Source organism: Bradysia coprophila, chromosome X (assembly GCF_014529535.1).
Source record: "Bradysia coprophila strain Holo2 chromosome X, BU_Bcop_v1, whole genome shotgun sequence".
Lineage (NCBI taxonomy): Eukaryota > Metazoa > Arthropoda > Insecta > Diptera > Sciaridae > Bradysia > Bradysia coprophila.
In genome coordinates this window covers 4,680,478-4,690,785 of record NC_050737.1, presented here as the reverse complement: position 1 = coordinate 4,690,785, position 10,308 = coordinate 4,680,478, and positions in this window count along the sequence as shown.

The following is a 10,308-nucleotide window of genomic DNA, read 5'->3' as shown; positions in this document are numbered from 1 at the left end:
TTTTTTCAAAAATTAATTGGTATTATCACCCGGGGAATTATCGCCCAGGAACTATCGCCCAGCTCGATGGGAATTATCACCCGGGGAATTTTCGCCCAGGAATTATCACCCAGCTCGATAGGAATTATCACCCAGGGAACTATCACCCAGGAATTATCACCCAGAATAACTGGGAACTTTCACCCGGGGAATTATCGCCCAGGAATTATCACCCAGCTATCTGATAATTATTCCCCAGCTAGTTAAAGCTGAGGAATTACGGCGCAGTAAATTTAGAATTATCACCCAGCTATTTGAAATTGGGGAATTATTGCCCAGTGAATTTGGAATTATCACCCAGCTATCTGAGATTGAGGAATTATCGCCCAGAAATTTGTGTTCAAAGTATTACCGAGTCAGCAGTAACTTTTCAACTATGTTAAAAGATTTATCACATTTTCGATATACACAATACACATCTTTTACTCCTATTAATTTGGTAAAACATTATCTATAGTAGAGAAAGATAACTTCCTCAGTGTGTAAACTTTAATGCGAATTTACGTCTGATCTAATCAATTGTGCACCTTCTTGTGTTAATCTCATTCGACCTAATCGATTGTGCATCGTCTTAGGGGAATGCACATTTGATTCAATCGATTCACCTAAGACGATGCACAATCGATTGAATGAAACATTTAGGTTAACTAATTGTGCATCAACTTAGAAGCACCTACAATTAGTCTAGCAAATTGTGCATCATCTTAGAGGCATCTACAATTAGTCTAGCAAATTGTGCATCATCTTAAATGGATGCACATTAAGTTTAACTAATTGTGCATCAACTTAGAAGCACCTACAATTAGTCTAGCAAATTGTACATCATCTTAAATGGATGCACATTTAGTTTAACTAATTGTGTATCAACTTAGAAGCATCTACAATTAGTCTAACTAATTGTGCATCAACTTAGAGGCATCTACAATTAGTCCAGCAAATTGTGCATCATCTTAAATGGATGCGCATTTAGTCTAACTAATTGTGCATCAACTTAGAAGCACCTACAATTAGTCTAGCAAATTGTGCATCATCTTAAATGGATGCACATATAGTTTAACTAATTGTGCATCAACTTAGAAACATCTACAATTAGTCTAACTAATTGTGCATCAACTTAGAGGCATCTACAATTAGTCTGGCAAATTGTGCATCATCTTAAATGGATGCACATTTAGTTTAACTAATTGTGCATCAAATTAGAATAACCTACAATTAGTCTAGCAAGTTGTGCATTATGGTAATTAATTACTCTTTATTTGTGGTTCTTTTACTTTGGTGTATCTTTAATGAATGAATCAGTATAATGAGTTACAGTGGTACATATAACAATCATATGAGAGAATTGCTCTCTTATTCTAATCAGAGGTTTAACACCTTTACATCTTCCCCTTTTGGAAAAGGTGTGAATTTAGCTTATTAACTTAAGAATTATAAAATGGTTTATTTATTGTATTATTTTAATAATTCAATGATTTATTTAATTCTATGCGCGCAATTATTTGAAATATGAATTTCCGATCCGAAGATAGATCATTTTTAGGTGTAATAACACTGGCTGGCCGTTGCCGTCGTCATCTTCCCCTTAAAATTGTTACGTTAATAATTTGAAAATCAAAAAAAATAATCTGGCAGACCAGGCCATTCGCCGTCAGACGCACGGAAGTTCATACTTAACAAATTTTAATATATTGAAATGATTGTTTAATTAATAGGTAAATAGGTAATATTTTTGTATATTTCTTTTGGTTTTTTTTTTTTAATTTTCGTAAATAATGAATTAATTAAATCTATAATAAAAACATTTATGAAAAGGTTTAACTTTATCCTTATGAACTAATTTTTCTTTTCCAACGTCATTCACAATAATAACGTTAGGTTCATATAATTGCTTAACTCTATATGGACCTTTAAACAAAGGATCCAATTTATGTCTTTCATTGACTTGTAATAGAACTAAATCGTTTGGAGATAAAGTTTGAGGATTGGATGTGCAATCATAAACATTTTTACGTTTAATTTTGGATTCTACTAGGTATTTTTGAGCTCGTTGATGTGCAATTTGTAGTCGAAATTTGACTTCTCTGTGATAATCGTCAATGTTATACACTGGATCAACTGAGTCAGACTTCAAGAAATCGTAAATGTTTGGTGTTTTACCGAAAATAAGTTGATATGGACAGTAATCATTGATGGCTACTGAAGGTGTTGTATTGTAACAATACGTAAAGTATGTTAAGAAATCATCCCAATCGCTTTTCTGTTCGTTAACATATGATCGTAAGTATTCATTAAATGTTCTGTGGGACCTTTCGATAGTACCCACGGTGCGATGATGATATGAAGTCGAAGTTTCCTTCGCAACATTTAGTAATTTACATAAATCATCTAAAATTGAGTTTACATACTCAGACCCACGGTCTGATAGCAATTGTTTCATGGGGCCATAAGTCAAAATAAATCGTTCAAAAATCGCTTTAGCTATACTTACGGCCTTCTTGTCTGGCAAGGATATAGTAACTAAATACTTAGTCAGATCGCACATTAAAGTTACCGCATAGGTATTTCCTTTATCAGATTTTGGAAGTGGGCCTATAGTGTCGACAATAACAATGTCGAAAGCTGTCTGAGGTGTTGGTGTAATCTTGAGACGTTCTTTTGTTCTGGGACGAGTTTTATTAATTTGACAATCTTTACAAGATTTAACAAAATTATCAATATCTTTCAACATATCTTTCCAAAAGTATTTAAGACGTAGTTTTTTATAAAGTCTTTTAATTCCAGCATGACCACCGTGAAGTGGGTCATTATGATACTTTGTCAATAAGTTCAATATTTCTTGTGTATCACTTATATACGTAACACTCGGTGTTAACGCAATTGTTAAATTATTTAATACGTTATTAATTGCTTGTTTGAACTGCAATTCACTACAATTTGCAAATATTTCGTCATTTAGTGATAATCTTAAATTTTTCACATTTATTTCGCTAGCCATAATTTCAAGTTTTAAAAAGACTTGATTAAGATTGAGATTTCCATTAATTCGAAAGTCAGATAGTCTTAATTTAATTAATTGTTTACGACGTAATAAAACTATACAATGTGGCGTTTTTGATTTGAAATTGAAAATCAATTTTGGTAGATTCTTTACTTCTACTGGATCCAATACTGTGTAAACATTAGGCTTAGTAATTACAATATCTTTGAATGTATTATTGTCTTGTAAATTCGAACTTTGGTTTTTACGTGATTCTGATCTCGTAGTAACTTTGCGAATTACATTTATTTTTGTCACAATTTCTTTAAGGTCGTTATAGTCAATTCTAGAGAGAGCGTCTGCAATGACGTTGTCTTTACCTTTAATATGTTCGATTTCGAAATCATATTCTTCAATGTCGAGTCGCATGCGTAATAATTTTGATGAGGGGTTCTTTAGCGAACACAGATAAATCAAAGGTCTGTGATCAGTTTTCAATAAGAATTTAGTTCCATAAATATACGGTTTGAAATGGTTCAAAGCCCAATGGATTGCAGCTAATTCTTGTTCGGGTGTGGACTTATTTCGTTCTCCTGGTGTAAAAGAACGGGATGCATATGCGATAGGCATTTGAACTCCGTCATAATCTTGTGTCAAAACTGCCCCACAAGCTATTATACTTGCATCGGTGGTTATGCAGAATTGTTTGGTAAAGTCAGGGTATTTTAAAATTGGTGGATTTATCAATGAGTTTTTCAAATAATGGAATGCGTGTTCGCATTCTTCGGACCATTCAAATTTAACATTTTTTTTCGTTAATCTGGTGATATGATATGCATGATGAGTAAATTTTTTTATGAATCGTCTGTAATAATTACAAAACGCAACAAAACGGCGTGCTGAATCAGCACTGTCAGGTCTAGGATAATTGAGAACTTTATCGATTTTTGAATCGTCTGGTAAGATACCATGTTGTGTACATTTATGTCCAAGAAATGTAACTTCTTTCAAAAAAAATTGGCACTTTTCAGGGTGTAACTTCAGATTGACTTTTCTGCAAATGTCAAACACATCTTTTAAATTTTGTATCATTTTCTTCTCCGTTGGTGCTGTCACTAGAGGTGTGCACCGCCGATTTTACGCCGGCGCGCCGCCGATTTTTTGCTAAATTTTCGGCGCGCCGCCGCCGAAAAATTATAGCTCACGCCACCGCCGCCGCCGATTGTATTTTCGTCGCGCCGAAATTTTATACGTTTAGTGCTTTCAGCCATTTTAATGGGCGGCAATATAAACTTAAATTGAAAAATCTATACAAAAGTGTGCGCCTGAGTACAAGGTTTTAGCAAATGTTTATCTTTCTTAATTTATAAGTCAGGTTTCTATATGCTGCTATGTTTCTATATGCGTAGAAAGGAGTTTTTTGTTAAAACATACAACTGAGGATGGTCAGATCACGCTGGCCTGGGACCGCCATCGATACCCGAGGTCGAAACAACATTTGTCTTTTCTGTATCCTCACTTAACGTGAACCCTTGGGTACGTTACTCTATCTCCTGTGCAATGGAATGGAGCGCGGCATACGGCAGACGACGTTTCTCTTATTGCCTGTTGATGCAGATAAGAGGAAGAAGAAAGAGAACAAAATTCAGTGCATCAGTCAAAACTGGGTGAATACTACTGTAATTGTAAAGTGGCAAACTCAAGACCTTATGTAGAATTTGGGTGGAAAATGGCGCAAATCACATGCTTCAGGAATTTATAAAGTGGAAAATCTTTCCGGTTTCAAGTTTTTTCGTCAAAAGACGAGACACGGATATCTTTATTTTCAATTTTTAGCTGCTTTATGTACAAAATTTGGGAAATAAAACCTTATTACCGTATGTTGATTCCACGGGGAAGGGACTGTCGATTTTGTGTCTTGCTAATCGGGATGTAATCAGAGGAATTGAGTAAGCAATCGAGCGGTCATGATACGAAACGATTTATTGTAGTGATGTACTTGATGTAAAGCTACAAATTCTGAATTCCACGAAATTAGGTTATGTACACAGTACACAGCTAAACTATGAAAACTTACATATTGTGGTTGACTACACTTTGACAACTATGTGACACATAATCTACTTTACAGACGGAATTCTCCGGCTATGATTCGATACGAAAGAACTATTAAGTACGGCTCGCTGCGTGATCGACGATTTGTTCAATAGAAATTTCCGAATGAATGGGTCGTGAATTCAGCGTGACGTTGGTTTATATTTGACGTGTCATCTGTGATGAACAAGCTGGTGCCATCTGCACATTGTAGCTGGCAGTAACACCGTAGTCTATACACTTATTACTTATAAATTTAAGTTTATCTAATTCTCTTATTTGCGAAAACTTTCTACTACGATCTCACTCCTACATCGAAGATGGACTAAAGGCAACGGGAACGGTTATTGCATAAATCGAAAGATAATAGTAGTGAGTTTGCGTAAATGACATAAATTATAAGTTAGAAATAAGAAACCTGCAAAACATCTAGTATGACGATGTGACTTAAAATTTCCAACTTATAAGTTGACTTATAGCTTATGTGTCATTTACGCAAACTCACTAATCATTCTTGGATTCATTAAATTAGATGTTTTTAAGATAATAGGTCAGTAATTGTACATTCAAAATATAAAAGGTGAGATACGTCTCAGTTGATTCCCCTTGTATAAGTAGTTGATACTTCAGATCGCAAGATAGTAAGAATTCAGTGTTCGGAAAAAGGATTGCGCACGCTTTTTCAAATGTTTTTGCATTATTTTCGAAAGTTTAGATTTTTTGTAAATTTATCGGCGCGCCGATCGGCGCACCGCCGCCGACTATAAATTTCTTTCGGTGCGCCGCCGCCGATCCCTTACCAGTCGGCGCACCGCCGCCGACTATTTTAAGATCGGCGCACACCTCTAGCTGTCACTATTAAATCGTCCATGTAAATAAAATGGTTAAGTGTAGGTAATCCACTGAAAGCTAGTGTCATCATACGCTGAAAAGAGTTTGGTCCTACTTTGAGACCGAATGGTACGCAATTAAACTTGAAAGATCCTTTGTCAGTTGAAAAGGACGTGAGGTCTTTGGATTCTTCGTCTAGTTCTATTTGATAAAATCCATTTAGGAGGTCAATCACGCTGAAAAACCTCGCATTGTTCTTGCTTGGTACGGGTGTTCCGTAAACATTGTAATTTTCCATTTTTTCAGATTTTATTTTAACGTTATGTAATTGAACGGTATGGTCGTTAAGGTTTAAAATTCGGACATATGGATTAGTTCTTGTCGTTATAGTTCTTCCAATGAATACTCCGTCTGCGATTCGTTGATTAGGGACATAAATGTCACCGTGACCTGATGATATGCCAACTCTTCGTATTACTTCACATCTTTCTGGAATTGTTAATGAACTATTGCTAGGCGAATCATAAATTGGAATTTTTGAATATTGTCGATGAAGTGGTCGTACAATCAATGACCATTGAATGCCATAGTCTAAAATACATCTGTTATTGTCAAAGAAATCAAGGCCTAAAATTCCGTCACATGGAATTGGAAAATTTTTGTCAACAATATGAAATCTTTGGGTAACGAAAGTGTTACCAATAAAAATTTTTGTTTTTGCTGATCCTAATGTAGAAATTAAACCGTCTGCTACACCGCTGATTTTGCAAGTGTAACTGTCTATGGGAACAGATTTTAATAATTTATCAATTTTTAGGACGGAGATTGATGCGCCTGTATCTAATAGATACGTTCTAATTTTTCCTGTAATTTCACTTTTAAGTGAAATGTAACTAGCTAAAGATAAATCCATTGAATAAAGTCTCTTATAAGGATGATTAGGGTCAAAAGTACGACGCATAGTCGTAATTCGTTGAGGGATAGGTTTTGTTAAGCATCCCTCAGCATAAGTTGCTGAGGGGCCGTTACGTTTCCCGACGTATTTTCGTCTCTTCCAGCTTCAATGTAACGAACATTATTAGTTCGACGGTTGGAATTGTAAGACTGGTTACCTCGGCGGTTATCATTGTTGTTACGATAATAACCTCTGTTATTTGAACCGCGATGGTTGTTGGAACGATAATTTGAATTATAAGAATTTGTTTGATAATTATTCCTACGATAACCTCTATTGTTTTGACGTTTACCGCGGTAATTACCACCATTATGCCGTTTATTAATATAATTGATCGTAGCAAGGTTAGAATTGGTAGCTGTTTCAGCCGTACTTAGGCTAACGAATTTGTCAACAACTTCATTTAAATTCTGGAAGTTACCAGCTTCCATTAACCATTTGACTTTATCGCTAGACGCGTTTTGACGAATAGCTTTAATTGCAGCTTTAGTTGCAAGACTGTCAGCAGCGGCAATTGGAATGCCTTCAGTAATGTGGGCACGTTTAAGATCTGCGGTAAGAGATTCAATCTCTCTCACATAATCAGTAGCTTTTTTCTTGGCTTGATTGATATTCATCATTTTGGACTCAATTAGGGAAGACGATTCGGGTTTAATATTACCTCGAAGGGCTTGAATAATGGCTTCTACTGTAGCTTCACTGCCAATGCAAGTCCTTGCATCACCTTTTAGTTTTGTTTTAATAAGTTCTATGTAAGAAGGAGTGTGTGTTGCTACACTAGCATTTGCTAAATTAAGAGAATCAATGAAACTTTGGAGATTTGCGTAGGTTCCATCGAATTCTGGAACAACTTTAGTAGCAAAATTCAGAAATTCAACTACGGTAAGAGCCATTTCGTCTGAATTGTCGCCTTGATTATTATCGTCGTTATCTTGATTATTGTCGCCTTGATTATTATCGTCGTTATTTTGATTATTGTCGCCTTGATTATTGTCGTCGTTATTTTGATTATTGTCGTCACTATCTTCTAATTCTTGTTCAGTATCAGTGTCATCTGAACTAGTATTTGCTGTATTATTTGAATTATTTGAATCTGGACCGACTAATAGTTTATCGTCAATAAGTTCTAAAAGATCACTTGTAAATGGATAAGTAAGATTCAATTTTAGAAAACAATTACTGGTTTTTGTTCTCACATAAGTTAAGTTGGAACTATAAATCTCTTTATTACTATTGCTTGCATTGTTGAATTTACCACTAACATATTGGACAAATCGATTATGAGCTGATATTATACCTTGTCTGTATCCCTGCAATGTAGTAGGGTTTGTGCTTATTTCTGATTTCAAAATTCGTTTACTAACTAGTAAATACGCATTACGTTCATCTTCCAAAGGCATATCAACTTAACAAAAGAAATTGTGTAAATGCAATTATCGCCGTTAATACGTGAATAAGTATCATAACGCTTATCAAGTTTCATAGTTTTATCTAAACAATATCGTGAGAAAGACGTGTAGTTTCATTTCACATTAATAATTGGCAAACGTTTTCAAAAACAAGCAAATTAAGATATCAAATTAAATGTTTATATGACTTACTGTCTTTGCATTATTGTTTTTTTTTTTTGAAATTTAACACTTGCTATATTCACTTATCTTCAATTTAATTTTTGTTTTGTCTATTAATATGATACCTTTATTTTCTGCAATGGCTTGGCTTGGCTTATTGGGATGAGCGTCGCTTGAAATTTGATAATGGAACGGCTTGGCTTCGGTTTGGTGATGAGATTCCTGGAATTTCGTACAGCTTGGCTTGGCTTCATTTATAGAGAGTTTAGGTTGGAATGTTTGACGTCAGGTTGATTCTTTGATCGTGTTGATGTGTCGCGATTATCGATAATTTTATACGAAATGTTCAGCATTGATTTGCATATGTCCATAACAGTCATGACATTGTACGTTCGCTACCAAGTTAAATGTTTTAGACGTAATAATAATATGTTTAAGGTAACACAATGGGCAACGTGTTAGCATGTACTTGCACGAATTTTTATTTTCATTTAGTAATTTTTCGAATGAATTACACGCATCACAATAGGTCTTAATAAGGTCTCTACGAGTCATTTCTCTTATTTTCCCGAATCACTTTTGATGAAGAAGTTTTACGTTTATGTGTACTGAACAGTTCGTTTTGTAATGTTATTTTTATTAAGTTAAACAGCACTCAAATTAATTCGCGATTTGAGGCGTTCGGCACGCTTAATGGTACTTTTATGCCAACAGTAGATTTTTACCGCGCCATGTATTATCAGAATTAATAAAATACACACTAAAATGATCGTCGTGGTTTCTTTATGATCTGCTAATACATCAATAATTTCTATGTTGTTCGCGTTTGCGTTTGCATTGGTTCCTTGTGCTGTCGCGGCTGGCTGTTTAGAATTAGTTTTACCCATATTCACTTATAATTCATTATTTTATTTAAAATAGTTAGTTATTGATGCAATAACATAAGAATTAATAACGATTTAAGATTCAACGCATTATTTTAAAATATTTGTAACTGTTTATGCTGACCATGCAGCGTCACTATGCAGTTATGCACACTATATGCACTATATGATTTTTTTTTAAACTGGCAGAATCGCCATATGGTAATTAATTACTCTTTATTTGTGGTTCTTTTACTTTGGTGTATCTTTAATGAATGAATCAGTATAATGAGTTACAGTGGTACATATAACAATCATATGAGAGAATTGCTCTCTTATTCTAATCAGAGGTTTAACACCTTTACAGCATCATCTTAAATGTAGGCACATTTAGTCTAACTAATTGTGCATCAACTTAGAAGCATCTACAATTAATCTAGCTAATTGTGCATCAACTTAGAGGCATCTACAATTAGTCTGGCAAATTGTGCATCATCTTAAATGGATGCACATTTAGTCTAACTAATTGTGCATCAACTTAGAGGCATCTACAATTAGTCTGGCAAATTGTGCATCATCTTAAATGGATGCACATTTAGTTTAACTAATTGTGCATCAAATTAGAATAACCTACAATTAGTCTAGCAAGTTGTGCATCATCTTAAATGGATGCACATTTAGTCTAACTAATTGTGCATCAACTTAGAAGCATCTACAATTAATCTAGCTAATTGTGCATCAACTTAGAGGCATCTACAATTAGTCTGGCAAATTGTGCATCATCTTAAATGGATGCACATTTAGTTTAACTAATTGTGCATCAACTTAGAAGCACCTACAATTAGTCTAGCAAATTGTGCATCATCTTAAATGTAGGCACATTTAGTCTAACTAATTGTGCATCAACTTAGAGGCATCTACAATTAGTCCAGCAAATTGTGCATCATCTTAAATGGATGCACATATAGTTTAACTAAT